Source organism: Pseudophryne corroboree, chromosome 1 (genome assembly GCF_028390025.1).
Source record: "Pseudophryne corroboree isolate aPseCor3 chromosome 1, aPseCor3.hap2, whole genome shotgun sequence".
NCBI classification, from domain to species: Eukaryota; Metazoa; Chordata; class Amphibia; order Anura; family Myobatrachidae; genus Pseudophryne; species Pseudophryne corroboree.
Window position 1 is genome coordinate 1,144,487,987 of NC_086444.1, and position 23,096 is coordinate 1,144,511,082.

General features: G+C 44.6%; 1 protein-coding gene across 1 annotated transcript in view; it reads right to left on the minus strand.

The window, feature by feature from the left end:
* The window catches only part of HGFAC (HGF activator), a 283,953-nt gene that overhangs the window by 84,705 nt on the left and 176,152 nt on the right, over positions 1 to 23,096 (minus strand). The gene's annotated exons all lie outside the window — the stretch shown is intronic.

Below are 23,096 nucleotides of genomic sequence, written 5' to 3' on the forward strand. Positions count from 1 at the left end.
ATATGGCAGCGTGCAATAACAAATCCCCCTATGATTTTCTGAGTAATGATGGCTGCATATGGGCCACGGAGGCCAGATCCCCCCTGATATGATTGTGGTCTATTAGTATGATCTGAACGACGGTGGTGATCTGTTGTAATCTTGTGGCCACATTTAACAACATGTCCGATATTGGTCCAGACGTAATTTACATAAAGGAACCTTAGGGACAAACAAATGTAAGTAAGTAGTGCATTTTTGGGGGATTATACCACATGTGACCCCAATTAGTATACCGCATCCCCTCACATTGGGTCACTTCGCTCACCTCACCATGCTTTGGGCAAGGTGACTCGCTCCGCTATGCTGTGCTTGCCATAGGTTACTATTCCCAATCGTAGTCCATGTGGATGGTAAATGATGAAAAATAAAAACTGTGTTGACCATATGTGTGTCGACCATTTTCATGTCGACCATTTGAACCTGTCTACCTTTTGTATCTGACCACCTTAAAGCACTGTGGACCTTTTACAAATCGACCTTTTGACTGTATCGACCTAAGGCATGTTGACTGTATTGGGTCGACATATTGACTGTTGACCAATCAATCGGCTACCGTGTTGTGCAGGGGGCACAGAAATTGTTATTAGCTGTATACGCTGTAGCCAAATAGTGTATTCTGCAAATGTGTATACAGTACAACTCGCCTCTTTGCCACACTTGCTCTTTTTGGAAAAGCTCTTCCATGTCTATCAAATAGATTGGTTGGAGGCCTCACTGCAAAAAACTTTATCTTTGTTAACGCTCTTTCTTCGAGGTTCATAGGGTCCACAGGGAGAACATCGGGGGATATAGGTGGTGGATGAGAGTCGGGGCACCAAACAGTTAAGCTTTCTGACTTCCCAGAATGCTCGGCTCCTCTCCCCTACAAGAAAAATATTGTACACATAAGAACACATTCTCACAGACAGTAGAAAGGAACCAGTGACTAATGCCACAAAATGTGCGTCAGGGGGGCGCCCTGTGGACCCTATGAACCTCGAAGAAAGAGAGTTAACAAAGGTAAGACTACCATAACGCTCGTTTTCTTCTTCAGGATTCTTACAGGAGAACATCGGGAATGTCCTAAAGCAGTATTTTTTGCCATGCTCGGCGTAAGTTGGGGTTCCGACAACTAGGGACAGCTACCTGTGAGGAGAGTAAACGAGGTGGCTGAATGTAATTCCTTCTCATGGGGTGGAAGCCAAACTAAGTGTTAACGTTGGCCGGAGGGCGTAAAGAAAAGGAGGACTTCGTAGGAAGATAATTGTAGTTTTAATGAATAATCAGGCTGTACACGAATATTGGAGAAGTAGAAGAAACTGGAAGAATTAGAGTCTATGGTTAAATGACTTGAAGAGTGAAGCTGAAGAACTCCGGTAAAGAAGAACTGAAGACTGTGTTTTATGATTAAAAGACGAGGCTGAAGCACTTGGACTTTGAAGAAATGAAGACGTGGTTTGTGATTGAGAGATGAGGCTGAAGAACTTGGAGTTTGAAGAAATGAAGACTGTGGTTTGTGATTGAAAGACTAGGCTGAAGAACTTGGACTTTGAAGAAATAAAGACTGTGGTTTGTGATTGAAAGAGGAGGCTGAAGAACTTGGACTTTGAAGAAATGAAGACGTCTGCGGAAACCGCCGTTAGCACCTGGAGCTCCTCTACAACCTGGGATCCCGTGAGTGCTTCCACGAGTGGCAACGGACTTAGACAGCAGGACTGCGGCAGCGTTTAGGTAACCGATGGATGAGAGCAACCAGGACCAGGGAACCAGAAGTAACCTGGGAGCACAGAGCTGGAGAACCTTTCACAAGGAGGTAACTTGAAGCACTGGCACTCTCCCTCTGAGCCAGCCCCCTTTTGTAAGGGGAGAACACGCAGGATTGGCTGGACACAGATTGGGAACTTCATTGGTAATACTCTGGTCTCCAACATGGCTGTCCCCAGCACAGGAGACATACTTAGCTGTTAGCACACAGCTTAGCCAGCTTCTGTCTCTGACAAACTATACAGTGTCACCACTACAGGACTTACCGCAGCGATTCCCGCCGCAGCGCCCGGCTCTCCAGACCCTCGGCCCTTGGCAGTCGCACATCCGTCCAGGAGGACCCGCCGCCAGCAGCTCCCTGCCGCCGCAGCCGCACCAACTAGCGGGACAGTAACCTGCGGGAGCACCCGCCGGAGGTAAGGCTCCGGAGCCTGACAATTTTTAAGGGAGGGGACGCACCTGAGAGGATAACAGAATCCTGCATCTAAAGGAAACATCCTGGGTCCAAAGGAAGCATCCTGGGATGCAAAGGTATCAAATGAGTAAAATTTTAATAACATGTGAATGGAAGACCACGTAGCGGCCTTATATAATTGCTCAGGAGATGTCCCACTGTGTACTGCCTATGAGGGACCTACAGATCTAGTAGAATGGCAGAAATTGACGTTGGGACAGCCGCCCGGCTTGTGTTTGTCAGCTGGCCAGCACTTGTGAAATCCATAAAGTATGACTAGAAAGTCGGATCTTCTTATAGAACTGGTTCAGTCTATGTAGATATGTAGGGCACTTACTACATCCAAAGATCGTTCTTTTGCTGAAAGATCTGGTGAGACAAATGCCGGGACTATATTTTCCTGATTAAAGTGAAACCTAGAGACCACTTTAGGAAGGTACCCAGGCCTAGTCCGTAGAACAGCTCTGTCGTGATGAAAAATCACTCAGAAAAGGTGGATGACAGGAGAGAGCTCCTAAATATGACACCCTCCTGGCAGAAGCAATAGCCAGCAAAAATATAGTCTTAGCCGTCAACCATTTGAGGTGCACTTACTCTAAGGGTTCAAAAGGGAGCTCCTGAAGTGCCTACAATACTACAGAGAGATCCCATGGAGCTTCCGGGGGTACATATGGAGGTTGTACATGTATGACCCCTTGAAAAAAAGTACGTATATCAGGTAGTATAGTAATTTTTCTCTGAAACGATACTGATAGGGTACAAATGTGTACTTTCAGAGAAGCAAGGCGTAAACCTAGACTCAATCCTCTCTGAAGAAAAGCCAGTATTCTTGATACTTTAAATACAGTTGTATCGTAGCACTTAGAAGCACACCATGTGAAATAGGTATGCCATATTCTATAATATATACGTGCTGAAGCAGACTTGTGTATCATTTGAATTACAGAGGTTGAAAATCCTTTTGCTCTTAAAATGGATAATTCAAGAGCCACGACATCAAAGACAGACAGTTCAGGTCCAAATGTAGACATGACCCTTGAAATAGAAGGTCCTGCCGCTGAGGAAGTTGAAGGGGTTGCCCTACTGAAAAGCTCTGTAAGTCAGAGAACCAGTGCCGTCTGGGCCACACTGGGGCTATCAGAATGAGTTTTCCTCCTTCTTGTTTGAATTTCCTTATAACCCTTGGCAGAAGGGATATTGAGGGAAATACTGTATGTATGGTAGACGAAAGGTCCATTGTACTGCTAGAGCATCCACAAATGCTGCTTGCAGATCTCGTGACCTGGATCGGTATACTGGGACCTTGTGGTTGTGACATGATGCCATCAGCTCCACGTCTGACCGGCCCCATCTGTCCACAAATATTTGGAACACTTCTGGGTGGAGAGCCCATTTGCTTGTGTGCACATCCTGATGACTAAGGAAGTCTACTTCCCAGCTTAGGAGGCCTGGTATAATTACTGCTGATATGGCCAGAAGATGACGTTCGGCCCATTTTAGTATTTTGGCTACCTCTTGCATTGCCTTTTGCATTGCCCTTTTGCTGCGAATGGTGATTGATATATGCCACTGTTGTGGCGTTGTCAGATTGAATTTGCACAGGCCTGCCTTCAGGAATTGTGCGTGCCAGTGTCAATGCTTTGCATACTGCCTTCAGTTTCAGTACATTGACTGGTAATTGAGACTCTGACAGGCTTTCTCCCTTGAAATGATTGTTGCTCAGTTACAGTTCCCCAATTCGGGATCCAGAAGGGGCGACCCCTGTCCAGGGGATTGCTGTGGAGCCACCAAGTTAATGACAGGTAAACCTCCAAAGTCAGAGTTATTATCTGCGGTTTGATCTGATGAGGCTGGACATTCCATTTGCCTAGAATCAACCTTTGTAAAGAACTAGAGTGAAATTTGGCAAATTCTACCATGTCGAATGTAGATACCACCAGGCCGAGGACTTGCATGGCCAAGTGAATTGACACCTGAGGATGGTGAAGGAACCGCTGTATTTTGTCCCTTAGTTTCAATATTTTGTTCATTGGTAGAAATAGTTGTTGAGTTTGAGAGTCCAGCAGGGTTCCCAGATGTACCATCCTTTGGGACGGTATGAGTGAGGACTTTTTTCAGTTATAGGCCAACCATGACTTTGTAGGAAGGCTATCGTTGTTTGTAATTTGCTGTGCAATACCTGAACTGGCCAGGAGCAGTATATCGGCCAGATAAGGAAGTATCCTGATTCCATGACGACGCAGGTGTGCTGCCATGACTGCCATGGCTTTTGTAAATATTCTGGACACTGTAGCTAGACCAAAAGTCAACGCCTGGAACTGATAGTGTTGGTTTAGGATAGCAAACCTCAGGTATTGTTGATGTGACATGATATGCAGATATGCACATTGTATGTCCAATGATACCATGAAATCCCCCGGTTCCATTGCTAGAACTATGGAGAATAGAGTTTCCATGTGAAACTTGGAAACTTTCACAAATCTGTTGAGAGATTTGAGAATGAGAATAGGTCTGTATGTTCCATTTGGCTTTGGTACAAGGAACAAGGATGAATAATAGCCCCTTCCTTTTTGAGCCTGAGGAACTGGCACTATTACTTCTGACTGGAGGAGTGACTGAACCACTTTTTGTAGTATCCAAGACTTTTCTGTGTCTGATGGAAGGCTTGTGCGAAAATACTGCTGATTGGGACGTTCTTTGAAAGAGATGGCATAGCCGTGAGAGACTACCTCTTACACCTAAGCATCTGAAGTGGTCTTGATCCAGACTTGTGTGAAGTGAAGAAGTCTCCCTCCCACCCTGAGGTCTCCCAGGGGGAGGCCAGCCCCGTCAGGCTGTGTGTTTATTAGGTTTTGCAGGGGGTTGTCTTGCTTCCCATGGTTGCTTAGTATTGGGTCTAGTAGACTTTAAGAGCATTTGATGGCCTAGGAAACTCTTTTCCTTTTCCTTGTGTACGAAAAGGTACAAAATATTTGAGCTCTTAGGCCGTGGTGTAGAAGCTGCAGGAAGAAAAGCTGTTTTGGCAGTCGTGAAGAATGCCATTCATTTGTTTAGTACTTCTCCAAACAGAACATCTCCCATAGAGGGTCGTACTTCCAGATATTCTTGGAGTCTAAATCCGCTTTCCAAGAGCGTAACAAAATAATGTATCTTGCAAATATATTCTGCACTCTTTTGATATAACTAGAGGCAATTCCTCCTCTATTGCCTGTAACCAAGATTCAATAGCTTTTGCTGCCCACGAGGCTGCTATTGTAGGCCTATTTAGAGCACTCGTCAGTCAAAAGATAGACTTGAGGCAATTTTCAATGCATCTATCTGTGGGTTCCTTTAATGATGAAATGGTTGTGATAGGTAAGGTAGATGTTTGTACCAAAAGTGTGATATGAGAATCCACTGGGGGAGGAGTCTCCCACCTCACACTATCCTCCAAAGGGATAGGATAGCGAGATGAGAGTCGTTTAGACAGAGGAAGCTTTTACCAGAGGTGTTCCAAGGTTCCTGTCTAATTTCCATCAAATGGTCAGAATGTGGAAATTCTGATCTGATTATTTTCTGTCATTTAAACACATCAGTTTTTCTAGCAACAGCCGCAGGTTCATCCTCAGCTAGCTGAAGGATTTGTTTATTAGCTTCTATTAATGCCAGTACATCTACAGTAATAGAAGCCTCCTCCTCTGCTACACATGAATCTGTGACAGAAAGATTATTCTCTTCCCTTTCCTCCTCAGACGACTCATTTGAGTCTGATATAACAGTGGAATGAGAGGAAGATGTAGTATTTCTAGTTAATCTAGAATGCTGTTTGTTCCCTGGCAACATCTTTTGAAAAGTTATATATGTCTGTGCCAGATCTTGAACTGAACTCGCCCAGGGTTGATTTGTATCTGGGGCTGGTACTGGTATAAGAGGACCCATGGCTGGTGGTAAGTCTGTCCACCAGGGTAATAACTGTGTAAAGGAAGCCCAAGGAGGTTCCTGTGTAGGTACATGAGTAGTTGACTGATGTACAACATCCTGTGCAGATAACCCCACTGAGCACATTTTACATGAAAGCAGTAATGGGGTTTCTGACTATTTGCAAGCTTTTGCCTTGTTAGACATAACTGAAAAATGTGTGTGTCGCACTTACACACTTTTATGGCAACAGTAACTGTATAACCAAGTGTAGTATGTGACAAAAGTGAGCAAATTAACTGCGGCTCAGAATAACCCTGAAAGCACCTGTCTCACAGGGTATAAATAAAAAGTGAAAGCATATATATATTGTCAGAAAAAAAGATAAATCAGACGGCAGAACTAGCACAAGTCACATACAATGCAGATAAATACACAATAATATAACTGTAGTGATCACTTGAAGCAACTACTCAGCCTGTTTTTGAAAGCAGGTAGGATATAACTGTTTGAAAACACTTGGCTCCTTGGAGACGTTTTTACAGGTAGACTGAGCCCAGCGTTCCCAGAGACCTTGCTTGCTGCATGCTCAAGATGGCTGCCCTGGTCTCTGACAGGAGGAGGGAGTGTTGTTTACAGCTCAAGGGCAGGAAATCTGCAGTAGACTGACACCCAAAGTTGGGGGAGGGGCTTCAAGTTAAGCACCTCCTCCCCTTGCTGGTCCTCCACCCCAGGTAATAAAGGCCATTATAATTTTATATTAAAACCTGTGCTTTATATGCCCTGGCGGTCTAGTGGAATCCCTGACCAGAGCCAAGGTTCATGCCAGCGCCACGGTCCGTCTCCCGGGACATGTGGCGGGCCACGATTTAAATGCGAGTCCTTTAAGATGGGACCCTCTTACCTGTCCCCATATGCCAGCCACACAGTCCTGGGGTCCCCACAGTGAGCGGTGCTAGATGCGGTGTGCGGCCCCTGCCGCAAGTACCCAGCTGGCACCAACAAAAACTGATCTGTCTGCATATGGAGGCGGGGTTATAGGGGAGAGGAGTCGAACATTCTGCGAAGCTGGAAAGCTTAACTGTTTGGTGTCCGGACTCTCATCCACCACCTACAACCCCCAATTTTCTCCCTGTGGAGCCCTATGAATCCCGAAGAAGATAGAAAGGTCTACTGAATGTCATGGGAGAATTAGACATGAGAGAGCTACATTGACACCCTTCCCCCTATGTCTGGAGAGCAGCTTTGGAAGTGTTTCCTGGGTACACTTTGGTACAAGACCAGTATGTATAGAAATGACCCTCCGATTTCCTTTCCCACTGCTCATGCCACACATTGCTGTTGAATTGATGAACCATGGATATGGTTCATGGGGGCTTTGGTTCATATCTTTGGTTAAGATCCTAAATTGTTATTGACGCAAATTATGATGTTCCTTTTGTTAGAAATTTGTACTAATAATTGATATATCAATTGTTTATATGGAACTTTTTATTTGTATTTCCATATTTCAATAAAGAAAAAATGTGTTTAAAGAAATACCGAATAGTATAAATGGGAGAAAAATGGGCATCTTTGGGCAAATTGGATTGGATTTTGCCCTTATAAATATCGGGAGCCACAGTATGTCTTATCCTTAGGTTCTCTTAACCTTTAAGTAAATCCGAACAGCAAACGGTTACTGTACCTGCAGTATTATCAGGCATTGAGGTACAGTATTTCTCAGATCACACACAGCAACACTGGGTCAGTTGCTCAGTTTGGCTGATATATACCGTAGCCATGTACAGTATGAACAAATCGCTTACAGCATATTAGGCAATAAACCTGGATGTGTATAGCAAAACACTGAATATAGGGCCTGATTCAGACCTGAACGCTGCTGTGTGTTTTCGCACAGCGGGCGATTATCGTTAGACTGCGTATGCGTATGCACCGCAATGCACATGTACGTCGCCAAACAACAACAGGCATCGCCGACCAGTGACAGGCTGGTGCGAAAATTTCAATCTCACAGCCATTCACAAGGTGATTGAGAGGAAGAGGCCGTTTGTGGGTGGTAGCTGACCGTTTTCAGGGAGTGTCAGGGAAAACGCAGGTGTTCCCAAGCGTTTTCATGGAAGGTGTGTGACGTCATCTCCGGCCCCGATCAGCCTGATCTCACAGCACTGTAGGAGTAAATCCTGGGCTGCGCACACACTGCACACAGTGGAAAAACATTCGATGGTGAGTGAGGTGGGAACGGATTTGCAGCTGTCCGCTGACTGAGGGATATTTCTAGCATGGCGTACACATGCGATCGCACACTTGCACGGGCAAATATACACTCCCCTTGGGCGGCGACTATCTGATCGCAGGACAACAAAATTAGCAGCGCAGCGATCAGGTCTGAATTACCCCCTCAGTAACAAATCTTAAAGCCAAAATAACATTTTGCAGAATGATCTGATCTACAGTATGCAGCTAATAATGGCAGATTTAACCCTTTCCGCAATGTACTGACTGGACTGCAGGCCTGGACGGTCTGTATGTTTACACAAGGATGCATGAATATAAATAAAATAATAATGACAGACTAGATGTTTTACAGAATTCTCAGGCCTCTGTGAAATGAATCACTTGCAAATTCTCATGGACCATGTGTCCAAACAGTAACGATGGTCATTATTAATGGCCCTCGATATAGACAACAGGAAAATGTTTATATCTGGGCATTTGCAAGGGAAAGAAAGTCTTTTAAAAGGATGAATTACAGTTGGTTAGCTGAGTTATATTGATGGTTACTGGCACCAAAAAGAGTGGGCTCTTACTGGTGTCAGGAATGCATTCACCATCGATCACATTGGTTCGCATGTGTACAGTTACAGCAAATCGCTGCACTAAGCAAACATCGTATCTGTGTCCACCTCTGAAGCAGGCCCATAGACAACCATTTTTTTTTATTCAGATAGTATTATCCTGCGCTCTCCTTCTATGGATATAGGTTGTGGCAGCAGAATTGCAAACGAGGCTAAACCCACGCGCCTCACAAGAAATACAAAATGATACAATAGGGTTTTGCAACTGCGCCTGTTCAATTAAAAAACTTGACAATGTATGTTAATGTAACTGTTTTATTTGATTACCACCAAATACCTTAGGGTAACGCTATATACGTGTTTGTTGTAAATAAAAATAGAAAAAAGAAAAAAGAAGAAAAAGGGCAAGGAAAATATCAAAAAGTGATACTAAAGTAAACAGTACACTAAAGATAATGGACCACTAATAATGTCTGGCGCTATTGTATATATATATTTGTATTTGCGAATGGGTGCCTGTATCCACAATCACACCCACTCCGCACAGGTATCAAGGATATAATCCAATATTCTTATCTCTATCCAGCAGCAACAAAGGTAAAATGGCCTGTGGATATGACCAACACAATCCACCCGATTTTAAAAAAACGGGTGTATACTAAAACAAACAGAAAAACCCCTTGCGCTATTTAGACTCAATTAGAGGCAACAAAGCATGAATGAACTCAAGAAGATTAGAATTACAAGATAATTTTATTATCTATAAAATTGATCAAATGTGAACACATATATAGTAGAGATGAGCGGGTTCGGTTTCTCTGAATCCGAACCCGCCAGAACTTCATGTTTTTTTTCACGGGTCCGAGCGACTCGGATCTTCCCGCCTTGCTCGGTTAACCCGAGCGCGCCCGAACGTCATCATGACGCTGTCGGATTCTCGCGAGGCTCGGATTCTATCGCGAGACTCGGATTCTATATAAGGAGCCGCGCGTCGCCGCCATTTTCACACGTGCATTGAGATTGATAGGGAGAGGACGTGGCTGGCGTCCTCTCCGTTTAGACACTTGATTTACTAATTTTGGGGAGCATTAGGAGTACTCAGTAGTGTACAGTGCAGAGTTTTGCTGATAGTGACCAGTGACCACCACTTTTATTTATAATCCGTTCTCGGCCTGAAAAAAGCGATACACAGCACACAGTGACTCAGTCACATACATACCATATCTGTGTGCACTGCTCAGGCTCAGGCCAGTGTGCTGCATCATCTATATATATTATATATCTGTCTGACTGCTCAGCTCACACAGCTTATAATTGTGGGGGAGACTGGGGAGCACTACTGCAGTGCCAGTTATAGGTTATAGCAGGAGCCAGGAGTACATAATATTATATTAAAATTAAACAGTGCACACTTTTGCTGCAGGAGTGCCACTGCCAGTGTGACTAGTGACCAGTGACCTGACCACCAGTATATAATATTAGTAGTATACTATCTCTTTATCAACCAGTCTATATTAGCAGCAGACACAGTACAGTGCGGTAGTTCACGGCTGTGGCTACCTCTGTGTCGGCACTCGGCAGCCCGTCCATAATTGTATATACCAGTGACCTAACCGTGGTTTTTTTTTCTTTCTTTATACATACATACTAGTTACGAGTATACTATCTCTTTATCAACCAGTCTATATATTAGCAGCAGACACAGTACAGTGCGGTAGTTCACGGCTGTGGCTACCTCTGTGTCGGCACTCGGCAGCCCGTCCATAATTGTATATACCACCTAACCGTGGTTTTTTTTTCTTTCTTTATACATACATACTAGTTACGAGTATACTATCTCTTTATCAACCAGTCTATATATTAGCAGCAGACACAGTACAGTGCGGTAGTTCACGGCTGTGGCTACCTCTGTGTCGGCACTCGGCAGCCCGTCCATAATTGTATATACCAGTGACCTAACCGTGGTTTTTTTTTCTTTCTTTATACATACATACTAGTTACGAGTATACTATCTCTTTATCAACCAGTCTATATATTAGCAGCAGACACAGTACAGTGCGGTAGTTCACGGCTGTGGCTACCTCTGTGTCGGCACTCGGCAGCCCGTCCATAATTGTATATACCAGTGACCTAACCGTGGTTTTTTTTTCTTTCTTTATACATACATACTAGTTACGAGTATACTATCTCTTTATCAACCAGTCTATATATTAGCAGCAGACACAGTACAGTGCGGTAGTTCACGGCTGTGGCTACCTCTGTGTCGGCACTCGGCAGCCCGTCCATAATTGTATATACCAGTGACCTAACCGTGGTTTTTTTTTCTTTCTTTATACATACATACTAGTTACGAGTATACTATCTCTTTATCAACCAGTCTATATATTAGCAGCAGACACAGTACAGTGCGGTAGTTCACGGCTGTGGCTACCTCTGTGTCGGCACTCGGCAGCCCGTCCATAATTGTATATACCACCTAACCGTGGTTTTTTTTTCTTTCTTTATACATACATACTAGTTACGAGTATACTATCTCTTTATCAACCAGTCTATATATTAGCAGCAGACACAGTACAGTGCGGTAGTTCACGGCTGTGGCTACCTCTGTGTCGGCACTCGGCAGCCCGTCCATAATTGTATATACCACCTAACCGTGGTTTTTTTTTCTTTCTTTATACATACATACTAGTTACGAGTATACTATCTCTTTATCAACCAGTCTATATATTAGCAGCAGACACAGTACAGTGCGGTAGTTCACGGCTGTGGCTACCTCTGTGTCGGCACTCGGCAGCCCGTCCATAATTGTATATACCAGTGACCTAACCGTGGTTTTTTTTTCTTTCTTTATGCATACATACTAGTTACGAGTATACTATCTCTTTATCAACCAGTCTATATATTAGCAGCAGACACAGTACAGTGCGGTAGTTCACGGCTGTGGCTACCTCTGTGTCGGCACTCGGCAGCCCGTCCATAATTGTATATACCACCTAACCGTGGTTTTTTTTTCTTTCTTTATACATACATACTAGTTACGAGTATACTATCTCTTTATCAACCAGTCTATATATTAGCAGCAGACACAGTACAGTGCGGTAGTTCACGGCTGTGGCTACCTCTGTGTCGGCACTCGGCAGCCCGTCCATAATTGTATATACCACCTAACCGTGGTTTTTTTTTCTTTCTTTATACATACATACTAGTTACGAGTATACTATCTCTTTATCAACCAGTCTATATATTAGCAGCAGACACAGTACAGTGCGGTAGTTCACGGCTGTGGCTACCTCTGTGTCGGCACTCGGCAGCCCGTCCATAATTGTATATACCAGTGACCTAACCGTGGTTTTTTTTTCTTTCTTTATACATACATACTAGTTACGAGTATACTATCTCTTTATCAACCAGTCTATATATTAGCAGCAGACACAGTACAGTGCGGTAGTTCACGGCTGTGGCTACCTCTGTGTCGGCACTCGGCAGCCCGTCCATAATTGTATATACCACCTAACCGTGGTTTTTTTTTCTTTCTTTATACATACATACTAGTTACGAGTATACTATCTCTTTATCAACCAGTCTATATATTAGCAGCAGACACAGTACAGTGCGGTAGTTCACGGCTGTGGCTACCTCTGTGTCGGCACTCGGCAGCCCGTCCATAATTGTATATACCACCTAACCGTGGTTTTTTTTTCTTTCTTTATACATACATACTAGTTACGAGTATACTATCTCTTTATCAACCAGTCTATATATTAGCAGCAGACACAGTACAGTGCGGTAGTTCACGGCTGTGGCTACCTCTGTGTCGGCACTCGGCAGCCCGTCCATAATTGTATATACCAGTGACCTAACCGTGGTTTTTTTTTCTTTCTTTATACATACATACTAGTTACGAGTATACTATCTCTTTATCAACCAGTCTATATATTAGCAGCAGACACAGTACAGTGCGGTAGTTCACGGCTGTGGCTACCTCTGTGTCGGCACTCGGCAGCCCGTCCATAATTGTATATACCAGTGACCTAACCGTGGTTTTTTTTTCTTTCTTTATACATACATACTAGTTACGAGTATACTATCTCTTTATCAACCAGTCTATATATTAGCAGCAGACACAGTACAGTGCGGTAGTTCACGGCTGTGGCTACCTCTGTGTCGGCACTCGGCAGCCCGTCCATAATTGTATATACCACCTAACAGTGTTTTTTTTTTCTTTCTTTATACATACATACTAGTTACGAGTATACTATCTCTTTATCAACCAGTCTATATTAGCAGCAGACACAGTACAGTGCGGTAGTTCACGGCTGTGGCTACCTCTGTGTCGGCACTCGGCAGCCTGTCCATAATTGTATATACCACCTAACCGTGGTTTTTTTTTCTTTCTTTATACATACATACTAGTTACGAGTATACTATCTCTTTATCAACCAGTCTATATATTAGCAGCAGACACAGTACAGTGCGGTAGTTCACGGCTGTGGCTACCTCTGTGTCGGCACTCGGCAGCCCGTCCATAATTGTATATACCACCTAACCGTGGTTTTTTTTTCTTTCTTTATACATACATACTAGTTACGAGTATACTATCTCTTTATCAACCAGTCTATATATTAGCAGCAGACACAGTACAGTGCGGTAGTTCACGGCTGTGGCTACCTCTGTGTCGGCACTCGGCAGCCCGTCCATAATTGTATATACCACCTAACCGTGGTTTTTTTTTCTTTCTTTATACATACATACTAGTTACGAGTATACTATCTCTTTATCAACCAGTCTATATATTAGCAGCAGACACAGTACAGTGCGGTAGTTCACGGCTGTGGCTACCTCTGTGTCGGCACTCGGCAGCCCGTCCATAATTGTATATACCACCTAACCGTGGTTTTTTTTTCTTTCTTTATACATACATACTAGTTACGAGTATACTATCTCTTTATCAACCAGTCTATATATTAGCAGCAGACACAGTACAGTGCGGTAGTTCACGGCTGTGGCTACCTCTGTGTCGGCACTCGGCAGCCCGTCCATAATTGTATATACCAGTGACCTAACCGTGGTTTTTTTTTCTTTCTTTATACATACATACTAGTTACGAGTATACTATCTCTTTATCAACCAGTCTATATATTAGCAGCAGACACAGTACAGTGCGGTAGTTCACGGCTGTGGCTACCTCTGTGTCGGCACTCGGCAGCCCGTCCATAATTGTATATACCACCTAACCGTGGTTTTTTTTTCTTTCTTTATACATACATACTAGTTACGAGTATACTATCTCTTTATCAACCAGTCTATATATTAGCAGCAGACACAGTACAGTGCGGTAGTTCACGGCTGTGGCTACCTCTGTGTCGGCACTCGGCAGCCCGTCCATAATTGTATATACCAGTGACCTAACCGTGGTTTTTTTTTCTTTCTTTATACATACATACTAGTTACGAGTATACTATCTCTTTATCAACCAGTCTATATATTAGCAGCAGACACAGTACAGTGCGGTAGTTCACGGCTGTGGCTACCTCTGTGTCGGCACTCGGCAGCCCGTCCATAATTGTATATACCAGTGACCTAACCGTGGTTTTTTTTTCTTTCTTTATACATACATACTAGTTACGAGTATACTATCTCTTTATCAACCAGTCTATATATTAGCAGCAGACACAGTACAGTGCGGTAGTTCACGGCTGTGGCTACCTCTGTGTCGGCACTCGGCAGCCCGTCCATAATTGTATATACCAGTGACCTAACCGTGGTTTTTTTTTCTTTCTTTATACATACATACTAGTTACGAGTATACTATCTCTTTATCAACCAGTCTATATATTAGCAGCAGACACAGTACAGTGCGGTAGTTCACGGCTGTGGCTACCTCTGTGTCGGCACTCGGCAGCCCGTCCATAATTGTATATACCACCTAACCGTGGTTTTTTTTTCTTTCTTTATACATACATACTAGTTACGAGTATACTATCTCTTTATCAACCAGTCTATATATTAGCAGCAGACACAGTACAGTGCGGTAGTTCACGGCTGTGGCTACCTCTGTGTCGGCACTCGGCAGCCCGTCCATAATTGTATATACCAGTGACCTAACCGTGGTTTTTTTTTCTTTCTTTATACATACATACTAGTTACGAGTATACTATCTCTTTATCAACCAGTCTATATATTAGCAGCAGACACAGTACAGTGCGGTAGTTCACGGCTGTGGCTACCTCTGTGTCGGCACTCGGCAGCCCGTCCATAATTGTATATACCACCTAACCGTGGTTTTTTTTTCTTTCTTTATACATACATACTAGTTACGAGTATACTATCTCTTTATCAACCAGTCTATATATTAGCAGCAGACACAGTACAGTGCGGTAGTTCACAGCTGTGGCTACCTCTGTGTCGGCACTCGGCAGCCCGTCCATAATTGTATATACCACCTAACCGTGGTTTTTTTTTCTTTCTTTATACATACATACTAGTTACGAGTATACTATCTCTTTATCAACCAGTCTATATATTAGCAGCAGACACAGTACAGTGCGGTAGTTCACGGCTGTGGCTACCTCTGTGTCGGCACTCGGCAGCCCGTCCATAATTGTATATACCAGTGACCTAACCGTGGTTTTTTTTTCTTTCTTTATACATACATACTAGTTACGAGTATACTATCTCTTTATCAACCAGTCTATATATTAGCAGCAGACACAGTACAGTGCGGTAGTTCACGGCTGTGGCTACCTCTGTGTCGGCACTCGGCAGCCCGTCCATAATTGTATATACCAGTGACCTAACCGTGGTTTTTTTTTCTTTCTTTATACATACATACTAGTTACGAGTATACTATCTCTTTATCAACCAGTCTATATATTAGCAGCAGACACAGTACAGTGCGGTAGTTCACGGCTGTGGCTACCTCTGTGTCGGCACTCGGCAGCCCGTCCATAATTGTATATACCACCTAACAGTGGTTTTTTTTTCTTTCTTTATACATACATACTAGTTACGAGTATACTATCTCTTTATCAACCAGTCTATATATTAGCAGCAGACACAGTACAGTGCGGTAGTTCACGGCTGTGGCTACCTCTGTGTCGGCACTCGGCAGCCCGTCCATAATTGTATACTAGTATCCAATCCATCCATCTCCATTGTTTACCTGAGGTGCCTTTTAGTTGTGCCTATTAAAATATGGAGAACAAAAATGTTGAGGTTCCAAAATTAGGGAAAGATCAAGATCCACTTCCACCTCGTGCTGAAGCTGCTGCCACTAGTCATGGCCGAGACGATGAAATGCCAGCAACGTCGTCTGCCAAGGCCGATGCCCAATGGCATAGTACAGAGCATGTCAAAACCAAAACACCAAATATCAGTAAAAAAAGGACTCCAAAACCTAAAATAAAATTGTCGGAGAAGAAGCGTAAACTTGCCAATATGCCATTTACCACACGGAGTGGCAAGGAACGGCTGAGGCCCTGGCCTATGTTCATGGCTAGTGGTTCAGCTTCACATGAGGATGGAAGCACTCAGCCTCTCGCTAGAAAACTGAAAAGACTCAAGCTGGCAAAAGCACCGCAAAGAACTGTGCGTTCTTTGAAATCCCAAATCCACAAGGAGAGTCCAATTGTGTCGGTTGCGATGCCTGACCTTCCCAACACTGGACGTGAAGAGCATGCGCCTTCCACCATTTGCACGCCCCCTGCAAGTGCTGGAAGGAGCACCCGCAGTCCAGTTCCTGATAGTCAGATTGAAGATGTCAGTGTTGAAGTACACCAGGATGAGGAGGATATGGGTGTTGCTGGCGCTGGGGAGGAAATTGACCAGGAGGATTCTGATGGTGAGGTGGTTTGTTTAAGTCAGGCACCCGGGGAGACACCTGTTGTCCGTGGGAGGAATATGGCCGTTGACATGCCAGGTGAAAATACCAAAAAAATCAGCTCTTCGGTGTGGAGGTATTTCACCAGAAATGCGGACAACAGGTGTCAAGCCGTGTGTTCCCTTTGTCAAGCTGTAATAAGTAGGGGTAAGGACGTTAACCACCTCGGAACATCCTCCCTTATACGTCACCTGCAGCGCATTCATAATAAGTCAGTGACAAGTTCAAAAACTTTGGGTGACAGCGGAAGCAGTCCACTGACCAGTAAATCCCTTCCTCTTGTAACCAAGCTCACGCAAACCACCCCACCAACTCCCTCAGTGTCAATTTCCTCCTTCCCCAGGAATGCCAATAGTCCTGCAGGCCATGTCACTGGCAAGTCTGACGAGTCCTCTCCTGCCTGGGATTCCTCCGATGCATCCTTGCGTGTAACGCCTACTGCTGCTGGCGCTGCTGTTGTTGCCGCTGGGAGTCGATGGTCATCCCAGAGGGGAAGTCGTAAGCCCACTTGTACTACTTCCAGTAAGCAATTGACTGTTCAACAGTCCTTTGCGAGGAAGATGAAATATCACAGCAGTCATCCTACTGCAAAGCGGATAACTGAGTCCTTGACAACTATGTTGGTGTTAGACGTGCGTCCGGTATCCGCCGTTAGTTCACAGGGAACTAGACAATTTATTGAGGCAGTGTGCCCCCGTTACCAAATACCATCTAGGTTCCACTTCTCTAGGCAGGCGATACCGAGAATGTACACGGACGTCAGAAAAAGACTCACCAGTCTCCTAAAAAATGCAGTTGTACCCAATGTCCACTTAACCACGGACATGTGGACAAGTGGAGCAGGGCAGGGTCAGGACTATATGACTGTGACAGCCCACTGGGTAGATGTATGGACTCCCGCCGCAAGAACAGCAGCGGCGGCACCAGTAGCAGCATCTCGCAAACGCCAACTCTTTCCTAGGCAGGCTACGCTTTGTATCACCGCTTTCCAGAATACGCACACAGCTGAAAACCTCTTACGGCAACTGAGGAAGATCATCGCGGAATGGCTTACCCCAATTGGACTCTCCTGTGGATTTGTGGCATCGGACAACGCCAGCAATATTGTGTGTGCATTAAATATGGGCAAATTCCAGCACGTCCCATGTTTTGCACATACCTTGAATTTGGTGGTGCAGAATTTTTTAAAAAACGACAGGGGCGTGCAAGAGATGCTGTCGGTGGCCAGAAAAATTGCGGGACACTTTCGGCGTACAGGCACCACGTACAGAAGACTGGAGCACCACCAAAAACTACTGAACCTGCCCTGCCATCATCTGAAGCAAGAAGTGGTAACGAGGTGGAATTCAACCCTCTATATGCTTCAGAGGTTGGAGGAGCAGCAAAAGGCCATTCAAGCCTATACAATTGAGCACGATATAGGAGATGGAATGCAGTGGAGAATGATTTCAACGTTGTGCAAGGTTCTGATGCCCTTTGAACTTGCCACACGTGAAGTCAGTTCAGACACTGCCAGCCTGAGTCAGGTCATTCCCCTCATCAGGCTTTTGCAGAAGAAGCTGGAGGCATTGAAGAAGGAGCTAAAAGGGAGCGATTCCGCTAGGCATGTGGGACTTGTGGATGCAGCCCTTAATTCGCTTAACAAGGATTCACGGGTGGTCAATCTGTTGAAATCAGAGCACTACATTTTGGCCACCGTGCTCGATCCTAGATTTAAAGCCTACCTTGGATCTCTCTTTCCGGCAGACACAGGTCTGCTGGGGTTGAAAGACCTGCTGGTGACAAAATTGTCAAGTCAAGCGGAACGCGACCTGTCAACATCTCCTCCTTCACATTCTCCCGCAACTGGGGGTGCGAGGAAAAGGCTCAGAATTCCGAGCCCACCCGCTGGCGGTGATGCAGGGCAGTCTGGAGCGACTGCTGATGCTGACATCTGGTCCGGACTGAAGGACCTGACAACGATTACGGACATGTCGTCTACTGTCACTGCATATGATTCTCTCAACATTGATAGAATGGTGGAGGATTATATGAGTGACCGCATCCAAGTAGGCACGTCACACAGTCCGTACTTATACTGGCAGGAAAAAGAGGCAATTTGGAGGCCCTTGCACAAACTGGCTTTATTCTACCTAAGTTGCCCTCCCACAAGTGTGTACTCCGAAAGAGTGTTTAGTGCCGCCGCTCACCTTGTCAGCAATCGGCGTACGAGGTTACATCCAGAAAATGTGGAGAAGATGATGTTCATTAAAATGAATTATAATCAATTCCTCCGCAGAGACATTGACCAGCAGCAATTGCCTCCACAAAGTACACAGGGAGCTGAGATGGTGGATTCCAGTGGGGACGAATTGATAATCTGTGAGGAGGGGGATGTACACGGTGATATATCGGAGGGTGAAGATGAGGTGGACATCTTGCCTCTGTAGAGCCAGTTTGTGCAAGGAGAGATTAATTGCTTCTTTTTTGGGGGGGGTCCAAACCAACCCGTCATATCAGTCACAGTCGTGTGGCAGACCCTGTCACTGAAATGATGGGTTGGTTAAAGTGTGCATGTCCTGTTTTGTTTATACAACATAAGGGTGGGTGGGAGGGCCCAAGGACAATTCCATCTTGCACCTCTTTTTTCTTTTCTTTTTCTTTGCATCATGTGCTGATTGGGGAGGGTTTTTTGGAAGGGACATCCTGCGTGACACTGCAGTGCCACTCCTAGATGGGCCCGGTGTTTGTGTCGGCCACTAGGGTCGCTAATCTTACTCACACAGTCAGCTACCTCATTGCGCCTCTTTTTTTCTTTGCGTCATGTGCTGTTTGGGGAGGGTTTTTTGGAAGGGACATCCTGCGTGACACTGCAGTGCCACTCCTAGATGGGCCCGGTGTTTGTGTCGGCCACTAGGGTCGCTAATCTTACTCACACAGCTACCTCATTGCGCCTCTTTTTTTCTTTGCGTCATGTGCTGTTTGGGGAGGGTTTTTTGGAAGGGACATCCTGCGTGACACTGCAGTGCCACTCCTAGATGTGCCCGGTGTTTGTGTCGGCCACTAGGGTCGCTAATCTTACTCACACAGCTACCTCATTGCGCCTCTTTTTTTCTTTGCGTCATGTGCTGTTTGGGGAGGGTTTTTTGGAAGGGACATCCTGCGTGACACTGCAGTGCCACTCCTAGATGGGCCCGGTGTTTGTGTCGGCCACTAGGGTCGCTAATCTTACTCACACAGCTACCTCATTGCGCCTCTTTTTTTCTTTGCGTCATGTGCTGTTTGGGGAGGGTTTTTTGGAAGGGACATCCTGCGTGACACTGCAGTGCCACTCCTAGATGGGCCCGGTGTTTGTGTCGGCCACTAGGGTCGCTAATCTTACTCACACAGTCAGCTACCTCATTGCGCCTCTTTTTTTCTTTGCGTCATGTGCTGTTTGGGGAGGGTTTTTTGGAAGGGCCATCCTGCGTGACACTGCAGTGCCACTCCTAGATGGGCCCGGTGTTTGTGTCGGCCACTAGGGTCGCTAATCTTACTCACACAGCTACCTCATTGCGCCTCTTTTTTTCTTTGCGTCATGTGCTGTTTGGGGAGGGTTTTTTGGAAGGGACATCCTGCGTGACACTGCAGTGCCACTCCTAGATGGGCCCGGTGTTTGTGTCGGCCACTAGGGTCGCTTATCTTACTCACACAGCGACCTCGGTGCAAATTTTAGGACTAAAAATAATATTGTGAGGTGTGAGGTATTCAGAATAGACTGAAAATGAGTGTAAATTATGGTTTTTGAGGTTAATAATACTTTGGGATCAAAATGACCCCCAAATTCTATGATTTAAGCTGTTTTTTAGTGTTTTTGGAAAAAAACACCCGAATCCAAAACACACCCGAATCCGACAAAAATAATTCGGTGAGGTTTTGCCAAAACGCGTTCGAACCCAAAACACGGCCGCGGAACCGAACCCAAAACCAAAACACAAAACCCGAAAAATTTCAGGCGCTCATCTCTAATATATAGTTCATTGACAACTGTAATATACGCATATAAATAAAACTAAAACATTACTAATAATAAAACTACTATTGAGCATAAGAGGTGGATCATATAACTAGCAGTGACCACAGTGGGCTAAACATTAACAACGTCCTTGTTTTTAATTTTCAAGTAGGACATTCTCATCAGATGTGCTCATGAATAATTCATGATTAGATATCATATGGTGTAATATATTTGAAGCCTTTGTTTATATATCTCTCGATGAATAAACTTATCCAATTGCTCACATAAACTGATAGTTCTTTACTTGTGGGATAACCGCTCAAAAGTCATGGAGGAATTGATACACACCCGGGACTCTAGTGCATCGCAAGCACCTGTATAAACAAAGCTCCCGTCTCAATTACCACGAATGGCGTCCTCCGTCTCCCACTGAAACTGGCTCTCGTGCACACACCTTTACTGATTTTGGAGAGAGAAGTATCAGTCCGGCTCCCGGAGCTCTGCGCACTGTAGGCGCTGGAGGTTGATTCAGCTCCCGTCTTCAAGCCGCCGCGTATAGCGTTCTCTCGTCTCCTGCTTGTCAGTCTCAGACACCACTGCACATCGATGCGGGCAAACAGCCAAGGTCCACCGGGTCACAGATAGGGCACTTTCTCTGACGCGTTTCGCTTCTAATTGAAGCTTCCTCATAGAGTAAAAAACTTTATAGCAATGTAGCCCTTTTTAAATAGCAGCCTCATGTTGGATTGGTGTAATCATCCACCTAGATATATAGCACCTGTCTTAGATCCACCTCCTGATCCACCTCCTTGCTCACCTATTCCTTGATTAAATGAATATTACTATTACCTATTAACTTCTCATATGCCCGCCTGTCTATATAGAAACACCTATTTTAAACTGTGTTAACAGTATATATACACATATATAAATAAAAATGTCTGCTGGTAATAAAACATCCTTTTCTTTCCCGATAATTAATTAGAGATGAGCGGGTTCGGTTCCTCGGAAACCGAACCCGCCCGAACTTCATGTTTTTTTACACGGGTCCGAGCGACTCGGATCTTCCCGCCTTGCTCGGTTAACCCGAGCGCGCCCGAACGTCATCATCCCGCTGTCGGATTCTCGCGAGGCTCGGATTCTATCGCGAGACTCGGATTCTATATAAGGAGCCGCGCGTCGCCGCCATTTTCACACGTGCATTGAGATTCATAGGGAGAGGACGTGGCTGGCGTCCTCTCCGTTTAGAGAAGAGAGTGAGACAGTAGAGACACAGTAGTAGTAATTTTGGGGAGCATTATTAGGAGGAGTACTACTATACTACTACTACTTGCTGAAGTGATATAGATTAGATAGTGTGACTGTATTAATTATCTGACTTGTGGGGGAGACACTGACAGTGGGGAGCAGTTAGAGTCTGAGAGCAGGACTCAGGAGTACATATAACGTACAGTGCACACTTTTGCTGCCAGAGTCAGTGCCACACTGCCATTGTGACCACACTGACCACCAGACCAGTATAATATATTTTGTGATTGTCTGCTTAGGAGTACTACTTGCAAGTTGCTGATAGTGTGACCAGTGACCTGACCACCAGTTTAATAATCAATCACCACCAGTTTAATATATATATATATATATATATATATATAATTGTATATAATATATATATATATATATATATATATAATATTGTATACCACCTACCCGTGGTTTTTTTTTTTTCATTCTTCTTTATACATACTACTATAGTAGCTTACTGTAGCAGTCTGCGGTGCTGCTGAGCTGACAGTGTCCAGCAGGTCCGTCATCAGTCATTACATAATAAATATATATACCTGTCCGGCTGCAGTACTAGTGATATTATATATACATATATATTGATTTCATCTCATTATCATCCAGTCTATATTAGCAGCAGACACAGTACGTTAGTCCACGGCTGTAGCTACCTCTGTGTCGGCACTCGGCAGTCCATCCATAATTGTATACCACCTCCCCGTGGTTTTTTTCTTTTTCTTTCTTCTTTGTACATACTACTATAGTATAGTAGCTTACTGTAGCAGTCTGCGGTGCTGCTGAGCTGACAGTGTCCAGCAGGTCCGTCATCAGTCATTACATAATAAATATACATACCTGTCCGGCTGCAGTACTAGTGATATTATATTGATTTCATCTCATTATCATCCAGTCTATATTAGCAGCAGACACAGTACGTTAGTCCACGGCTGTAGCTACCTCTGTGTCGGCACTCGGCAGTCCATCCATAATTGTATACCACCTCCCCGTGGTTTTTTTTTTTCTTTC